This window comes from Pongo pygmaeus, chromosome 1 (assembly GCF_028885625.2).
Source record: "Pongo pygmaeus isolate AG05252 chromosome 1, NHGRI_mPonPyg2-v2.0_pri, whole genome shotgun sequence".
In the NCBI taxonomy this organism is placed as follows: domain Eukaryota; kingdom Metazoa; phylum Chordata; class Mammalia; order Primates; family Hominidae; genus Pongo; species Pongo pygmaeus.
In genome coordinates, this window is record NC_072373.2 from 41577607 (window position 1) to 41596903 (window position 19297).

Below are 19297 nucleotides of genomic sequence, written 5' to 3' on the forward strand. Positions count from 1 at the left end.
CATAATAGCAGAGAAGACAGAATTCGAGCACACCTAGAGCTGCTTTTAGCTGGTAATGGTAACTCCGGCTCTAGGAGCATTCCTTCATACCTCCCCAACACAGTTTCCCCAGAGGCTGTTTTAAAGAAAACAATGTCTCTTAAATATCTTTTCACTTGTAGGGTTTAGGGTGACCCCATACTATATGGTCTTAAACTTATGTTGCGACAACTGCACTGACTTGGATAAATAAATATCATTTACCAGATATTTATTAAAGATCTATTATATGGCAGGCACTGTGTGAAGTTCTCAGGATACAGAGGTGAATAAAAGATTCACAGTTTGATCTGGAAGGTTTATGGGCAGCTGAACCAACTTTAATTCCGTCTGCACTGGATCACATGCTTCAAGAGAGCATGTCTGTATCTGTCTTGTCCTTTGCTGTCACCCCAGTGCTGAGTACAGAGCTTGGCACACAATAGGCCTCAGATATTTATTGGTTGACCTATCCTTGTTTGATCTGTCCTGGAAATGTGCAGGAGGAATCTGAGTGGGTAAGTGGAGGAAGAGAGGTGCTTAACGCAGCAAGTGTGACAAATTTGGGGGAAGATGGACATACTCGGATATATGATGATGACTGCCTTTAAGGAAAAGAGAAGGGTTAAAGCTGCGTGGGCATGACAGAATCCATTGGCATTGCGGCCATGAGAAGTAAGGAATATGACCTGGCTACAAAGGTGGGTTAGAGGTAGTCAGGATCATTGGGTAAAGCAGAGGGCCACCAGAATTGTGAAGAACTAACTAGCGGCAGAGAAGGGAAGAGTGGAAGGAGAGTAGGAGCCATTGTGAGAGGAAACATGGAGACCTCTTCAGGCCTAGGATGAAAGCAGAAATGACACAAGTGAGTCTCAGATGAACATGATGGCAGGGATAAAGAAAAGATGGGACTCTCAGCTCTGTTCTGCTGGTCTCCTCAGAAACCACTGTGTCCATGTATGACTAAAAATGCCTCTCAGTTATTTTCCAACAGTGCGGCATACGCAAGGAAATTAACTGTGGTTTGACATTATGGTTAGTCTTTTTTTTTTTTTTCAAATTTGTCAATGGAAATTTTCACAGGTACACAAAGATAGAGTTAGCGTAATACACCTCAATGTTCCCATCCCCCAGTTTTTCGACTTGTAATCAACACATGGCTTTTCTCATTTCTTTTATACCTTCACCCACCTTTTTCTTACCCCCTTCTTGGATTATTTTACAGCAAGACCTAGATCCTGTATTATTTTATCCATAAATACTTTTTGGTATATCTCTAAAGGATAATACCTTTTAAAAACATAACCCTAGTGGTATTATTACACCTTGAAAAAGCACAGTCATTCCTAAATATCTCCTGTCATCCAAATATCCAAATGGTGTTTAAATTTCCTTCGATGTCTCAATTTCTTTTTTATTTTTTTTTTTTTTGAAAACAGCCGGTTGGTTTGAGTCAGGCTCCAAACAAGATCCACATGTTTCATTTAGTTGATGACAAATCTTCAAGGCTCTGTTAATAAAGATTATGGTCATTCTTAAAAGAATTTATGTTTTGCAATTCTACCTTTTAGATTTACTTAGCTACCCACGATTCTTCCCAGTCAGCTGCCGTCAACAGCTTCCTGAGTTTGTTAGATGATTTTTATGATTTTGAGCATTTTTTCATGATCCCTCTTGCCTTTTTGGTTTAATGTAGCTAGTCATTTTTCCCTTCCTTCAGTAGATATTTCTTGGGAGTCTGCTCTGTTTCAGGAGCTGTACTGGACACTGGACCTACACCTGTGAAAAGGACAGACAGGGCCCAACTCCTGGAGCTTACAGTTTGACCACAGGAGAGCTGCTGCTTGGCAGTTTTCCCCATGCGTTCACCCCAGCTGAGCAGTGTGACCACAACCGTCACTTCTGTGCAGGCAGACCTGCCACGTTTTAGAGCTTGGTGTTCATGCTCTCATGCTGTCATTGTATGTGGTTGACAAAGGTGCCCCTAGAATGTTCAAGAAGCCAGGCATGGCTTCTGTGGCAGGCCTATGTCTCATAGCCACACAACCCGGCATTCTAACTGTGGTGCTGCTTGGGCCTTGCGTGTATCCATGTAACACCTTTGGGCTTGAGTGTGGATAGCTCTGAAAGTTAAAATGGAGAGCTTCCTGAATTGGTGGATTGTGGAGAGGCTAAATGAACATGTTTAAAGGAGGGTGGGGGGGTGCTCTGAATTGTTACAGGGCTTGGCAAATGCCAAGTGTTGCTAATATGTTTGAGCAAATTGGATATTTCTGTGGCTTTGTGGACTTCAGGTTGGTTTGGGGCTTTTGCCTGTTCCAATTAGGCTACCTGCCAGCCTTTCAGATGACAGGCCCGCTTTCTTGATTTGCTGTTCGTTGTGTATTGGGTAGCCAGTCTGCCTCAGTAGCCAAATATGATGATACAATTCAGGCCTGTCTTGCTGATAAAACTTTTAACTGATTTACATTTCTTTATGTAAGTAAATAATCAGATTCTGACTCCTATGATGCTCTGATTTTCAGAATGGTCCATGATTCTTCTCATATTTTTGCATTTTCAGTTCAAATGCAACTGTATTGTAGTTACTGGATTATAGTGTCTGAGCCTTTAAAAAAAATCTTAGTTAATAAAAGTATATTTTCAGATATAAAACCTAGTGTCCTTATGATACGTATCTCCTTGTCACTGAAGGCTACATGTTCAGCCTCTGATGATATGTTTTGTTTTCTTTCAGTTAAGTGGTCTTTAATTGTTTTGATTGTGTGCCCATATCAGTTAAAACTTTTGAGCAATTCCCCTTGTTTGTGTGTGTATTTATAATTTATAAAAAGTAGTGCTGTGCTAAAATACATTATAGTATTATAAAACACAAAACAAAAGACTTCAAATGGCTAGGATATATTGTATTCCCTACCTTCTTCCTAAAGGAACTCTTCATGGTTCTGTCCAAGGGCAGCCTTCTACTTTGCCCTAAATTTCAGTTCCTCTCACATATTCGACATTGCCCCAGCCTGTCCCCTCCTCCTTGCATCACCACTTTTTCCCTCTGCTCGATCGTTTCCCAAGGCTATCTTTCTCATCTTGAAAAAGTCTTCTTTGGTCACCTCTCCCAGCTACTGCCCCATCATCTGTCCCTCCATATTTTCAGTCCTTGCTGTGTTCACATCCTCTCTTTACTCACACCACTCTGATGAAAGTGCCCCTGGCAAGGTCCATGGTAACTCCCATGATCCTGACTCTAGTGGTCACTTCTTCATCTTCCTCACAGGAGCTCTTCAGCAGTTTGGCACCGCTGGTCATACCCTTTTCCTTGACGCTGTTTCTTCACTTGGCTTCCAGGGTGTGTATTTCTGGCTTTCCATCTGCTTAATTGGCCGTTCATTCTCGGCTTCTCATCTCCCTGACCTCTAAACATTAAAGGCCCTGGGTACCTCCTCTCTATCTTCTCTCATTCTGTCTGTGATCCTCTCCTGTTGCATGGCTTTTAATACCATCTATATGAGTGATCTCCAGAGTTTGCTTCAGTGTAATCCTGGGAGATCAATAAGATTGACCATGAGCTGATCATTGTTGAAGCTGGGTGATCACACTGTGGTCACACTGCTCAGTACCTGGGGGTTTATTATACTGTTCTCTCTCATTTTACTTATGTTAGAAATTGTCTTTCTTTTTTTTTTTCTTTTTGAGGAGTCTTGTTCTGTCGCCCAGGCTGGAGTGCGGTGGCATGATCTCGGCTCGCTGCAGGCTCTGCCTCCTGGGTTCATGCCGTTCTCCTGCCTCAGCCTCCCAAGTAGCTGGAACTACAGGCGCCTGCCACCACGCCCAGCTAATTTTTTTGTATTTTTAATAGAGACGGAGTTTCACCGTGTTAGCCAGGATGGTCTCAATCTCCTGACCTCATGATCCACCCACCTGCCTTGGCCTCCCAGAGTGCTGGGATTACAGGTGTGAGCCACCGCGCGTGGCCCAGAAATTTTCTATAATGGAAAGTTAAAAAGTCTATATGCTGATGACCCTTAATCATTTGTCTGCAGCCCAAACTCTTTTCTGAACTGTAGACCCATGTATCCATCTGCCTGTTTAATATTTCAGCTTTGATGTTACTAGATATTTCACTAAACGTGTCCAAAATGGAACTCCTGGTTTCCCTCCCCAATATGTTCTTCCTGCAGTCTCCCCATCCCATTTATGGGAATGCTGTTCTTCCAGTTGCTTATCGAAAACACGTCTGGTCATGCTTGATTTCCCTCTTTCTCATCTGTCCTTCATAAAATTCATCAATAAGTCTTGTTGACTCTACCTGTAAAATATATCCAAAATCTCATCTATCAGAACTACTTCCGCTGCCACCACCTTGGTCCAAGCCACCATCCTCTCTCACCTGCTTCTTTATTGCCCCTTACAGGCTGTAGTCCTCCCTGCAGCCAAAACAATCCTGTGAAACATTAAGTCACATCATGCTCTGCTGTGCCCAAACCCTGCAGTGGCTTTTCTTCTCTCTCAGTAAAAGCAATCACCCTTACTATGGTCCGTAAGACCTGATAGCTTATCTCATCACTGCCCAATAGAAATATAATGTGAGCTACACATGAGGGTCACTTATGTAATTTAAAAGTTTTTGATAAAGGAAAAATGAATGGAAAATGAACCACTTGAGGTTAATTTTGATAATGTATTTTATTTAGCCCAGTATGTTAACAGTATTTTCACTTCTGAGATACGTTACATTGTTTTTGTTTTGTTTGTTTGTTGTACTAAGTAATAGTCAAAGCACATCTCCATGTGAACTAGTTGCATTTCATGTGCTCCATAGCCTCACATGGCTAGTGGCTGCCATCCTTGCACAGTACAGGTCCATACGACCTTACCCGGCTTTATTACGTTACTTCTGTATCTGTCTCCTGTTACTCTTTTCAACTTGCACTTTGCTTCAGCATCACTGGCCTCCTGCTGTTGTTTAGGTATACTAGGCATTTCCTGTTTTAGGGCCTTTGTGCCTCCAGTTCCCTCTGTTTGGAATGCTTTTCCCCAGATAGCCCTGTGGTTAAATCTCTTACTTCCTTTGGGTCTGTGCTCAGATGTTACCTTCTCAGAGGGTCCCCCAAGCCCCCAGCATTCTCTAGCCTTCCTTGCATCCCTTTCATGTAGTGTTTTTTCACCAGTTGGCATACTATTTATTTCTATTAGTATATTTTCTCTCTCTCCCCACTGGAATATGTGCTCCATGAGAGAAGGGATTTTTGTGAGTTTTGTCCCCTGCTATATCTCAGAGCATGGAACAGTGCCTGACATATGTATGTAAGAGATGGATATTTGTTGGAGAATTAAGTGAAATTATTTATTAAGAATGATTCTTTTTCACTAAGAACATTGCAATTGAGCATAATTTATTATTTCAGAATAGCTCGGTGTCATTTGCAGCTAGAAGTTCTGTTTTGAGTCAGGATATTTCAAAAGAGACCTCACAATGATATGCAGATGCCCATGGCAGAATTGCATCCTGGATTATACTTATGAAATCTTGATACTTGTTTTTTAGTCACATCCACTGTTTTCTGCAAAGGTTTTTGTTGAAATCCAGCTAATATATTTCAGTCAGTCTTGATATCAATCAGTTGTTCTTAAAAACTCATTGCAAAATTTAATACTTTTATATGTTGAATTTAATAAATGGGTTCAAGACCCCTGAAATACTTCATTTTGGGAGATTTTAAAACAAGTTTTGATGTTCTGTTTTGAGTGTGTGCAGATAATGAGATTTTAGAGATGACATCCTTACATTGAAATTGGCAACATTATCACATAATGGTAGAAATGATTTCCAAGTGCCTGTTTTAAAAGAACAATGGCTTTCTTACCCATTAAAAAAATTCTACCTTCACCATAAAGATACAGAGTATTTATTTGTTTGTTTAAAAATACCCATTAAGTAGCATTCTACTTACTGGCACTCATTACAGAAAAGGTCAGCACATTTTAGAACTCTTGTTTTCTGGTTTAAAAAAAGTATAATTCCTCTTTTTTTTTTGAGACAGTTTCACTCTGTTGCACAGGCTAGAGTGCAGTGGCACAATCATAGCTCACTGCAGCCTCAAACTCCTGGGCTCAAGCAATCCTCAGCCCCCCTAGTAGTGAGAACTACAAATGTGCTCCATGATGCCCTGCTGATTTTTAAATTTTTGTGGAGACGGGGGTCTTGCTGTGTTTCTCAGGCTGGTCTTGAACTCCTGGTCTCAAGAGATCCTTCTGTTTTTGGCGTCCCAAAGCACTGGGACTACAGGTGTGAGTCACCATACCTGGCCTGATTCTTCTCTAAGTTGAGCAACTCTTTTAGATATTTTTACCACGAGGTAATTAATGACAGTGTGGTCAGATGACATTTGGGTCTCACCGTCTTATTACAAAGGACTGTTGTTTATTGTATTGAAGGTGGTGTCTTTAACTTTGCTTCACTGGGCAGATGTAAACTGTACTAAATCAACAGGCAACTGGGGGTGTCACTGTCTACCCTTCTGCATTTGGATCTCCTACTCAGACACAAGGATTCCTCTGGTACCTTAAATGACAGCAACCACCCAACACACAAATTGAAGGAGTGTGTCCGTGTCAATTCCTATATTAAATAATAGTAAAATTTATTTTTTTGTATTTTGGTAAAGTATAAACATTGTAATATTTTCTTCTTCATCCTAGTGGATCTGCTTATACATGCCACATTAGAGATGATTGCTCTGATTGTTTCTTCTATAGTAACCTTGCCTCCCTAACAACCTTTGATTGACATAAAGGTTGAGTCTTGTCTTTTCTGTTGTTTATAGTACCTGACAGTGCTGTGTTTCACTAATATTTGTTGACTGAATAGTGCTGAGGAGTATCCCGTTCTCTGACCTCAGTACCATAAGGTCATATTTCTTGGACAACAAAGTCCAGTAGCAGATTTCTTTGGTGGCTGCTAGAGCCATTTCATTAACAGTCTTGAAAGCTTTTGTGATATTAGAGAAACAGCTCTGTGGTCCTGTTGCTGTTGGATGTGCATCCTTCTGCATCTGACAGGTAGAAAGGGATGGTGGCAGCTCTAGTCACTGCCATGTTGTGATTTAGGAAGTAGATGGTTGTGTTCAGATGCTCTGGAAATGAGCTGGCAGAGATTGCTAGAAGAGATGGCCGTGGTATCCAGAGCAGCCAGCTCTCTTCTTCATGAGAGGGGTATATGTCTTTGATGCATTATTTGATGTCTTCCATCAGTTTACATGCTGAAAGTATTGGTGCAGATATCTGAGATGTATGCTTCTCCTCCACCTGGGTAGTCCAGGAGGTAGGTCAGCCAGACACATCTACTTGGGTGTTGTTTTTCTAACTTCCCTGACTGGATGCACAATTTGAAAGATCAGCAGCTGGAATGAGAACTGCAGGCTGTGGCTGAGGAACAGAGGCCCCATGCTCTCTTTGCTGCAACAGAGACATCTCCTAAGGTCCCCTGGACCCTGCATTGCTGAGTCAGGCTTGCCCTGGTATGCTAGTCTTGCTACTTGGACCACTGGTGGGCCCATCAGCATTCATGGATTGATGTGCATTTGCTTAGGATGGCCTCTGTGAAAGATTCTGTGTCTGTTTCTCTTTTTGGATGGAGTGGGGTGGGGACGGAGAAGTAATAAGTGAGGTAGACAGATACCTTCACCTAAAATAGAGTGTAAATGTAACACAAATGAAGTGTAAGAAAGTGTTGTATTAGCCTTAAATGGGGTTGGGAGCTGGAGGATGTCTCTGGGAACACAAGGAAGATCTCATCCATCTTGTTTATGGCTGTATCCTCAGAGCCTAGCATGATGCTTGGCCCCATCAAGTGCTCAGTAAATAGGTGTTTGTTAATAAGTAAGTGTTCAAGGATGAGAGGACTTCACCTGAAAGTTCATGCCAGACCACCACAAAACTGAAGGAGGAAATGGCTTGTTGGCAGAAGGAGGTTGGGATGTTCAGAGAGAGTGTAAGTGGCAGAGGAGGGGCTGTGTATTGGAGAGGTAGAGGCAGTCTTGGGAGGCCCTTGATCAACTTTCTAAGAATTTGGTTTTGGTGGCTCTTAACTTATTTTCCTGCCAGTTCATATTAGAAATTGCATGGAAGCTATAGTCTCTCCAGGAGAAAAAAATAATAAGAGCCCCAATTTGGCATACACCGTCAGAGGATTCACAGATCCCAAGTTATAAAAACCTGTTATAGGGGCCAGGTGCAGCGGCTCATGCCTGTAATCCCAGCACTTTGGGAGGCCGAAGTGGGTGGATCACCTGAGGTCAGGAGTTCAAGACCAGCCTGGCCAACATGGTGAAACTCTGTCTCTACTAAAAATACTAAATTAGCTGGACGCGGTGGTGTGTGCCTGTAATCCCAGCTACTCGGGAGGCTGAGGCAGGAGAATTGCTTAAACCCAGGAGGCAGAGGTTGCAGTGAGCCGAGATTGCACCATTGCACTCTAGCCTGGGCAAAAAAGAGCGAAACTACGTCTCAAAAACAAAACAACAACAACAACAAAAACAAAAAAAAACCTGCTATAGGTTGGTGAGCCGTCAAATGCTCACTGCGCACTTATGATGGTGATAAGATGCTTTTTCTCCTGGAGTCTTTGGGACTTGCCCAAGTGCACTTAGTGGGCATTCTGGGTTTGGAGGGCGCTGATAAGCAGCAAGCATGACAGTGGTCCCGAGGAGCTTGGGAAAGCAGTGGGGAATGGGAGTCTGCACACTGACACAAATGGAGAGGTCCAGTGTTTGCTCCACTTAGCAGGGGACAAAAATACCTGTTCTATTACTTGGAAAAAATAAAAAAAATTAACCTTTACAACTTACTGATTCAAAATATTGAATGCTTATGCTAAGTTTTTTTCTGTGACATGATTTCCAACTTAGATACCCACCCAGGCCATAATGATGGATTCAGAGAGGCAGCATGTTACATTTGTGGGAATGGTGAGTGTGGAAAGGAGTCATTAGAGTTTTATATTACCATAGCATAGGGTTTGTAGAATTCCTTAGCTGTCCTGATCCATCAGGGAGGGCTGACTGGAGGAGGAGGTATTTCACAGGCCTCTTGGAAAAGCAGGAAGACTGGGCTGAGGGAGGTTTAACGTTGGATTGTTTTTTTTTTCCTGACATTAAAAAGATTCCCATAAAATGTGTCTCTGGACCATCAGTTAAAAAAACAAAAACAGGCTGAGCACGGTGGCTCATGCCTGTAATCCCAGCACTTTGGGAGGCCGAGGCGGGCGGATCACGAAGTCAAGAGATCAAGACCATCTTGGCCAACATAGTGAAACCCCGTCTCTACTAAAAAATTAAAAAATTAAAAAATTAGCAGAGCGTGCCTGTAGTCCAAGCTATTCGGGAGGCTGAGGCAGGAGAATCACTTGAACCTGGGAGGCGGAGGTTGCAGTGAGCCGAGATCGCGCCACTGCTCTCCATCCTGGGTGACAGAGCGAGACTCCATCTCAAAAAAAAAAAAAAAAAAAAAAAAAGATAAAAAACTTCCCATCCTCCAGGCTTTTGTAGCACATCTGATAGATAGATAGGCTGTTTGGAGGGGAAAAAAGCCAATGTGGGCAGCACAGTGTTGGCATTTCTGCCTTTGTGTGTTATAGGTAAATTCCTTCAGTGGAGGGTGAGGTTGAGGGGTGGTGAGGCAATGCTTGATCCCAGTGAATAATGATGACAATCAGCCCTGCACTGGCTTGTGCTTAGGTGCTAGGCCAGCACCAGGAGGCATCACTGCGGGTGTGGGGGGAGCTCCTGCACCTTGAGAGAGGTGGGGCAGACCGGGGCTCTCTGAGGCAGCCATGGCTTATGCATATTGCAGAGAAAGGACTGGGCAACTGAGGTTCCAATTTTCTCACCTCACTCATCGGCTTAGCAGGAATTTGCTTTGTAGGGAGGTTGGTCTGTGAGGGAATTTTAAAAGTTCTTTCAAGGAGAAGAGCCTCTTCCATTTCCTGCAGAGTAATGTTCAAACTGCAGGTCCAGAGGCCATAATGGGTGAGATCAATTTAGCGGGTTGAGACCAGCCTTTAAAATATATATAGAATAGAAAATATTAGATTGTGTAGTACATAGTAAAGATGAGTATTATTTCATGAAACTTTGTTTCAGTTATATATATAGAGAGAGTGATACATATAGATAAGTGCACATATATGCCTGTGCTGGGCTACTGCATAACATTCATTTCCTACCATGAATCAGGGTCCAGAAAATTTGAGAAACATTGTCCTGGAAGGATTTCTCTGCTCTTAGTGTAGACAGTGGGTTCCAGCCACTTCCCCAGAGGCCATCTCTATGGAGACAGATGTGGCGAGAGGGCTCTTTTTAAAGAGCAGCCAGAGTCAGCTTCTGACAGCGTGATCCTAGGCTTGTCTGCAGCTGCTCACCCATGCCTGGTGTTTCCTGCTGCAGAGGAGCTAGGGAGAAAGACCAGGAAAACCTCAGCCAGGTTTAGGAGCAAAGGTCACCTTCCTGTCTTCTCACCAGGGTATGATTCCCTAGAATGCAGCAGCATATCTAGCCCCTTCCCTCTTCTCTTGGTTCCTGGCTTTATTAACTGTTTCTTTGCTTTCAAAAAATTTTATCTTTCAGCAGCAAATTTCCTTCTTCCCCACATACCAAAGCCATGGCAGGAAGAGGAAGGCCATCCCGACTGTGGTTTTGTCCTTATATTCTCTGTTTCTCAGGTTCGTTGCCTAGGGAGGGTGGAGTCCCGGCGATTTGGGGGGTGGGGTAGGATTTGTGGTACATCAGCATGAACTTCCTGTCACCTCAGTGATTCCACTTAGATCTGTGATTCTCTGGCTCCATCTTTCCCCCCGAAGGAGAAGAGCCTTTCTTGGGTCATAGTTGCCTCTCCTTCCACCAGCTGCACTGACCGACCTGCAGAGTGTTGACCCACTTGTCGTACCTCAAATAGAGGTTTAAATTAGGACCTTTAATCTGTAAGAGGCTTACAGCTTGTTGGGTGGCCAGCTGCTCTGGACTCCCATGTGGGCAGAGCTGGGTTTTTCCTGGCTCTTTTGGGGTTTAGGGAATCATGGGGGTCAATGGCTTTCTGGCAGGAGCCACAGGCTCTGGGACTAGGTGGGTGGGATCTCTTATGATGGAGTTGGGTGGTGGTGTGTCCTTGTAATGATGGAGTGGAGAGCTGGGCCAGCAACTTGGGTGCTGGGCCTGCTTCTCTTGGACACTGAGCCTGGATTCTTGCTGATGTGCAGTTAGCTTTGCTGGCTCAACATGTGTTTTCATTTCACAGATATTTGTTAATCCAGAGTTGTGTGCCCAGCATGGTGCTAGGTGTCATAGGGAGCACACAGAAGCATGAGAATCAGGCCCTCCTCCCAAGTTGCTTATTGTCCTTTTGATGCTACAAGGCTAGTCCATATCAAAGCATTCATTCATCCTGTAGACAGATAGGCATGGAGGGGAAGTATTATTGGAGAGACCTCAGGGCTTTCTCACCTGAGAAGGGAGAGAGCCCTGACATGGTCAGAGCTGGGCCCTGAGTGGTGGGATTTAGGAAGATGGGAAGAGGGGAGGGCTTGGAAGATAGGAGAAACAGCATGAACAGCAGCAGCGGGAATGGGTGAGTGTCCTCCTGAGAGGACTGTGGAGATGGCCGTGGAACCTCTTCTTGCCCACTTCCTGAGATAGTCGTGGCTTAGTGCCAGAGACTCTTATTCCTTGGGCAATGTAGACCCAGCTCTATGGGTTCCCTGTTTTTTTCTTCTCTTCCTCCTCATTATTATAACAGATAATAATAATGATTCCTAGCTTTCAGGGAGCACATCTTGTATACCATGTTCTGTGTGCTTTACATGGATTGTCTCATTACAGCTTCACAGCAACCTTAGAGGTAGATGTTCTGTATCATTGTGTGCACCTTACAGTTAGTGCAGCTGAGGTGTAGAGAGGTTAAATAACTTGCCCTTGGTGGGTGACATAGCAAGGCAGTGGTTGGGTGAGGAGTCTACCAGGGCAGCCTGAAAGGCGGAACTCAGTGACAGCAGAAGGGCATGCTGTTAACCCACTGCTTCCCACTCTTGTCTGAATATTAGAATCACCTGGGAATCTTTCAGAATTTCCAAAGCCCAGGCCGATTACATCAGAGTCTCTTGGGGTGCTGGGACACAGGCATCAGTTTTTGAGGCTTCCCAGGTTATTCCAATGTGCATCCAGGTTTAAGGACCATTCCCTTAACCTTCTCTGTTTTAGAGCCTCTGAATATTTGACTGAATACATTTTTTATCTCCAAGATTCTCCAAAGCACTGCAGAGGGGCCTTCCTCCAGTCCTACCCTGAGGATGTCTGTCTGTCCACCCACCATGCCATATAGTATGTGAGGGAGTAGGACCCCTGCCACCCCACAGCATCTGTGACTCCCGAAGAGTGAAACCTAGGTGGTGTGGGGTGATCTTCCTGGGATCAGTGGCCCTTCTCACTCTGCATGCCACCTAGAGGGCAGAGCCTGCTTCAGAGCCCTGGAGACCTCCAACCGGTTTCTCACATCTTCTGCTCCCTGGGGCCCCTGACTTCAGCGGGGAAGGGAGAGGGTCACATGAGGGCAGATCTCTTCTGGACAAGTCCCATTCCTCTCTGTCTGTCCCCGACTGAACCTGAAATGGACACGAAGAGCAGAGTCGTTTGGGTGGCTGGGAACAGCACTAAATTTAGCAAAACTGTAGCTGGTGGGGGGCCGGCCCAGAGTGAGCCAAACCCAGCCCTGAGTGGACTAGATTTATAGTCAGTAACACAGTCAGCATCATCTCTGCTTCGGAAAGTGTGTGGTTACACAGGATCTTCCGGTTTCCAAAGCCCGGAAGCTTGTCAGCCTGTCCCACAGGCCTCCCTGACTCTGCCCCTTGAAGACTTGGCTCCACCCCCACCACTGATGCTGTCCCTTGGACTTAGTCTTCCATCCATCTGTCTGTCTCTCCCCTGTGTGTCTGGAATTTCCACTTCAGTACCTTCACCTTCTTTTATGCCTCTTGGCCAGTGCTGCCAACCTTGACTCCCAAGGCCCTGGAGGGCAAGACCTTAGCATTGGTAGATTTTCTTTAGGGTATCTGGCACCAAGGACACCTTTCAGTCAAGGTGGACAAGTGGAGGAAAGCCAGGAGCTGGGATGGTTAGTCGAACAAGTGTTGAGGGACTGAGATGTACTTTCCTTCCTCCCAGAAACTTAGCCGGGTTGATGGTATTTGTATACCCAACAACTGAAGTGAACTATGATGGGGACAGAGTGGCTGTGAGACTCTTGGACAGTTGGGAGTTTCTCTTTGGTTGGCTGAGTCTCTGCCTTGGTGTCGATGTATCTTGGAAGAGGTGGGGTTTGTGGGATTAAAGAGTGGAGGTCTGTGGGTGACAGGACATCTTCCCCTGCTGGCTCCCTCTCCCACTCCTCAGATCTGATGGTGGTGACTTGTCTGGAGGAGCTTCTGTTTTCTTAATGCCCTGGGAGATAATGACCACACTAAATTTACTCAACTCTTTCCAAAGTGGATGATTACACTGCGAGGCCAGGACTGGGATCATGCCTATGGGAGTGAAGGCTTCAGGGCTCTGGCAGCCACTAGAAATTTAAGCCTTGGATTTTGCTGATTGGGAACTGTGTCATCTCCTTGGTCTTCTTGGTTTTCACTCCCTTCACCCAGGACTGGGATCAAACATGATTTGTTAGTATAGGGCAGTGGGTCTCAACCAGGGGCAATTCAGTACTCCCTAGCTCTGGCTCCGAGGGAACATTTGGAAATGTCCAGAGACATTTTTTGGTTGTCATAACTGGGGAGCAGGAAGGGTGTTACTGGCATCTGGTGTGTAGAAAACAGGTATCCTGCTGAATATTATACATTGCACAGAACAACTGTCCCTACAACAGAGTTGTTGGTCCAAAATATCAATTGTGCTGAGGTTGAGAAACCTTGGTATAGGGGGACAGTTTTGTAGAAATGGCCATGAGAGGTCGTTTCATCCAGCTGTCTGCTTCTGTTGGAAATAACTTGAAACCAGGAACTATTGAGTCATTGCCTTCTTCGTTCGTCCCCTGCTCCCCTCTCTCCTCAGTATTTATGGGGAACCTTGGTAGTGAAATACTTTGGCATCTAACAATATTGCCTTCAGGAAGTTGTTTCCAAGCCATCGCTAAAGCTGCTGTGGTACAGTTTCCCATAGAATCCCCTTGTAAGCACACACGTATCCCAGGTCACACGGGTGACTTTGTGCAGCTGTGTCTCTGGTGCACCTAAGTAAGCTTATGATTTAGGTGTTGGTACCTTTAAGATGAACTTTAAGGGCAACCAGGAAGCCATTCCAAGCAGGCTTCATGTGGGAATGATCAGAGTCTAGCCTGGAGCTGTTTTCCTTCTCTTTCTCTCTGTAGCTAAAAGTTTGTTCTGCCTTGCAGAACTGAGTTCTGCTTGCTAAAGTTCTCTTAAACTCAGGAAACACATACTCATTGCTGTGGAGAACATGATGTTATTTCCCAGGTAAAAGACTCAACCTGTGGCCAGATGCCTGAACAGCCTGGTGCATCTCTCATCTGCTAACACCGTTCTTCTGCAGTCGGCAGGGCTGCTTTAAGGCCAGAACAGGGAAATGAGAAGTCTCCCAAAGTGAGGACCTTTGCTTGCTCTAGATAGTGAAGGGAGGGTCACTGTGTGTGGATTCTAGAATGTGCTGACTTTTAAAAATTCACGACAAGTTTCAAGGTTCTTTCCATGTGACCTCACTACCTGGACTCTCTAATCGTCATGTCAGAGGGTGAAGGGGTGAGTGACACTTTATGATTCGGGGAAAGAAGAGGTGGTGGGAGTGGTGAGAGAGGAGATTGGCAGGGAGAGGGATAGATATTCTCATTGGGTGCATTTGACATCCTTGCCTCCAGTTTGCTTCTCAGTGTTGTTCCCCTGGCCACAAAACTTACTCAAAGTCTCTGTGTTTGGGGAGGCAAATATATATATATATATTTTTTTGATAAGCCCAAACCAAACAGTTTAGGAAGGTCATTCTACTTAGGAGGAGAGTAAATAACATTTTACAAATGACTTTGGGGTTGCCTGGGTTTTTTTCTTTTTAAAAGTCTCCCTTTGCTAGTGGAAGTCACTGGGGAATGAATGAACAGCAAGTACTTGCTGTTCTTGGAGTTCGGGTTCACTACTCCCCTTCTCGTGCAAGGGACTGAGATAGTACTTGTGGGCTCAGGACCCAGGTTTTAGATTACTGCTGTCTTAGCTGGCAACTAGGGCAGTCGAAACCGAAAGCCTCAGAAGTCCTGTTCAATGAGGGTAAATATTTGAATGGATTGAACAGATGAGTGTGTGTATATTTAGAAACTCACACCCAGTAGAGAAAGAACCTCTGGGTAAGCCCGGCTTGCTCATCCCTGCTGCAGGTCAGAGCACACCCAAGGTTACATCCTCTTATTCCATGATCGGCTGAAGTCACTTCCTTATGTACCCAAGGCTGCCCACGCCCAGCCACTGTTTCCTGAGCCGGGTCAGGAAGTGCAGATCACTCCTCTCATAACCTCCTGGTAGCTTATAGTCATCATCCAGCAGCATTCTGGATTCTTTTGCCTGTGTCTAAGTCTCAACACTTCAGCTGGCATCTTGCCCCCAGATCCTGAGCTTGTCTTTGAGTCCGTAGCTTCTGCTTGGACTTCCTGGCTTCCAGGCCCAGAGTTGCTTCAGGGCTCTGGCAGCCACTGGAAATTTAAGCCTTGGATTTTGCTGATTGGGAATTGTCTCGTCTCCTCCATCTTCTTGGTTTTCACTCCCTTCACCCCTGGCCCAACCACTTCTGTCTCATTAAAAATCTTGTTTCTTATAAAAGTTACTTTATATTTCAGCATGCGTTTATAAAACCTGAAGACATTTTCAGACGGAGTCTCACAGAACATAAAGCTTGACAAATTAATTCGGAGTTTTGAAAACATGTTTATTTTTTATGGTATTGAAGCTTTGTAGAGTAACATTTCTGCCATTTATTAAAATGCAATAGGAAAATGCTCAGAAATATGTCCTTCAGATTTTGTGAGCAGAGAGTGTAGGCACTAAAATTCATTGGTTTTGGGGAAACAACCCACTGGATAAAAAAGTCCATTTTCTCCTAGCTTTTTTCTCGTTAGCGTTTTTTTTTTATTAGTAGTATTAATTTTTTTTTTTTAAGAGACAGAGTCTTGCCTTGCTGCCCAGCCTGAAGTGCCATGATGCCGTTATAGCTCACTGCAGCCTCCGACTCCTGGGCTCAAGTGATCCTCTTTCTTCAGCCTCCTGAATAGCTGGGACTACAGGCACACACCATTGCACCTGGGTAGTTTTTTTTTTTTTAAATAGAGACGGGATCTCTCTGTGTTGCCCAGGCTGGTCTTGAACTCCTGGTCTCAAGCAATCCTCCCACCCCGACCTCCCAGAGCACTGGGATTACAGGTGAGAGCCACTGCACCCGGCCCTTTTTAAAAAAATTAATATTGTTATTGACGTATAACATGCATGCACAAAAGTGAATGAATCATAAGTGTTCAGCACAAAGCGTACATATCCTGTCACCAGTGCCCAGATCAGGAAAAGAAACAGAACATTACCAAACCAAACCCCACAGAAAATACTTTGCATTTTTTTCTAGTTACAAACCACCCTTCCAAGGGTAACCACTATTTTGAATGCTACAATCACAGATTGGTTTCGCCTGCTCTTCAACTTCATATAAATGAAATCACACAGTATATTCTCTTTTGGAGTCTGGTTTCTTTCACCCATCATTTTGCTTGTGGCATTCATCCATGCTCTGTGCCATTGTAGTTTTCCATTCTCATGACTGTGTAGTATTCCATATTAATAGACCACAGTTTATTATTTGTATACCATTGATGGATATTTGGGTTGTGTGCAGATTTTGGCTATTACAAACAGTGCTACTGTAAATATGAATGTCTTGGTGAATGGATATATACACATATACATACCTGAATGTATGTATACATACATATACATACCTGAATGTATGTATACATACATATACATACTTGTGTATATGCATATATATTTCTGCTGGGTATAAACTTAGAAGTGGAGTTTCTGGATCATAGTTTTAATAGTAGTGCCAAAGCAGTCATACCAGTTATACTCACACTAGCAAAGTAGGCAGGTTCTGGTTGCTCCAAATTTTTGCCAATATTTGATATTATCTTCCTTTTTCATTGTACTTATTCTGGTGGGTATGTGGTAATATTGTACTGTAGTCTGAATGTGCATTTTGAGGATAGTGGCCATTTGTGCATCCTCTTTGCAAAATGCCTCTTCAGATCATTTGCTTATTTTTCTATTGGGTTGCCTGTCTTAATGGTTTGTAGGAAGTACTTCATATATTGTTGGATATACGTATTAACAAAGATTTTCACTCCTCGGTAGCTTTGAGTATCCATTTCTTTAGTGATATTCCTAAGTTTAACCCATGTGAAAATATTAGAATTGTATATAGTGCTTTGCACAGGAATATTTTATTCTTTGTTAGCTATGTTGAAGTTGGGGCTACATGCTATCACTACTCATCTACAAAGGTACTCTTGGGATACTGGTTATGCAGGCTGGAGCAGGGACTCTTGAAGTTTCTGGCCTATTAAGTGCTGGCATCTTTGGGGTTATATCAAAATAAAAACTGCTAATATCCAAGTGTTTACTGTGTACCATATAGTGTTCTAAACATTTCACATGGGCTAGCTCATTTATTCCTCATATAAGCTTATCAGTTAAGTGCTATTATTATTCCCATTTTTAAGTGAGGAAACTGAGACTCAGAGAAATCTTTTAATTGCCCAGGGTCACACAACTGAGATTCCAGTTGCAGAGGCCATACTCTTAACCATTGTACCACATAGAAAGTTGCATTTCCCTAAACTGCTGTTTTATTATAGTGCTGGATTAGTGGCTGGCACATAGTAATTGCACATGGTAAATACCTGTTACATGAAAGAATTTGACAGTGGTGAGTTAACATAGGTCTTCATTAAGTGGGAAAATTTGCCCTGGCAATGGGATATGTTGACATTGGAAGCAGTTGTGTTTCATCCTCTTGTATCTCTTACCTGGAGCAGTGCCTGTCTTGGAGTAAGTGTCATAGTGAACATTTTGGAGTGAATGAATCAATCACAGGCAGATTGTGGACCCTGTCTAGCAGATGGAGTGAGCTCAGAGGACACTACAGGAACCAGGGCCAAGGCAGGGCCACGGTCGGGGCCATGGTCGGGGCCATGGTCATGGCCCAGGGAGAATTCATAGTTTGGCTAGCAGCATCCCGGTTGTACAGCCACAAGGCAGCCCAGTTTGTAGTAGCAGAATAGGGTCCAGTGTCAGCAGGCGAGGCTGTCCCAGTTACAGGCAGTCAGGTCAGAAGAGGTCCCAGCAGGAGTGCAGGGCTGGCGGGATTCAAGGTCAGGTAATCCAAAGTCACAAGGTTGCAAGCAGTAAAAGTTCAGGCTGGCTGACGAGAGAGCCAAGGAGCTCCTGGAGGGAGCTGTCGCCCGGGCTGGGCTCCCCTCCTGAATGAGGCCTTTCTTCTCAGGCTGCTCAGAGTGCCTGAGAGGAATACACCAGACCTCAGGCCAGGCTGGGGAGGGTGAACCGGAGACTTATCCTGGGTCGGAGCCAGAAGGAGCCTTCATGAATGTCATGTCAAACTCTTCATTTGGTGGGTGAGGAAATCAAAGTTTAAATGAGAGGTTATTGAGCAAGTGGTGGAGCCAACGCTGGAATCAGGCACTGTAGAGTTTTTCCCACTTCCTCGTATTTTCTATCAAAAATGAAGAGGTGATGGGAATTGTGGTACTTGGAAGGAGGAAGCACTGAGGTGCAAGCCTTAGAGAGGAATGATGGAGAGCACTTGGATATGGGGGAAAAGGAGGAATTCCAGGAAGACTGCACAGGCCTGGAGACTGGCAGTACGGGTGATGGGAATTTGAAGGAAACTGCTTGGATGATGACTGAGATACTGACTCTAGAATGTAAATTCCATGATGACAAAATCTTTTTCATTTTAATTGAAGCATAACATACAGAAAAGTGCACAGAAGGCAAGGACTTAACATTTTTTTATTGTGCTAAAAACACATAGCATAAAATTCATCATCTTACCCATTTGTAATTGTACAATTCAGTTGTATTAATTTCCTTCGTAGTGTTGTGCAACTGTCACCACCGTCTGTCTCCAGGACTCTATTCATCTTACATAACTGAACTCTGTACCCATTCAACTGC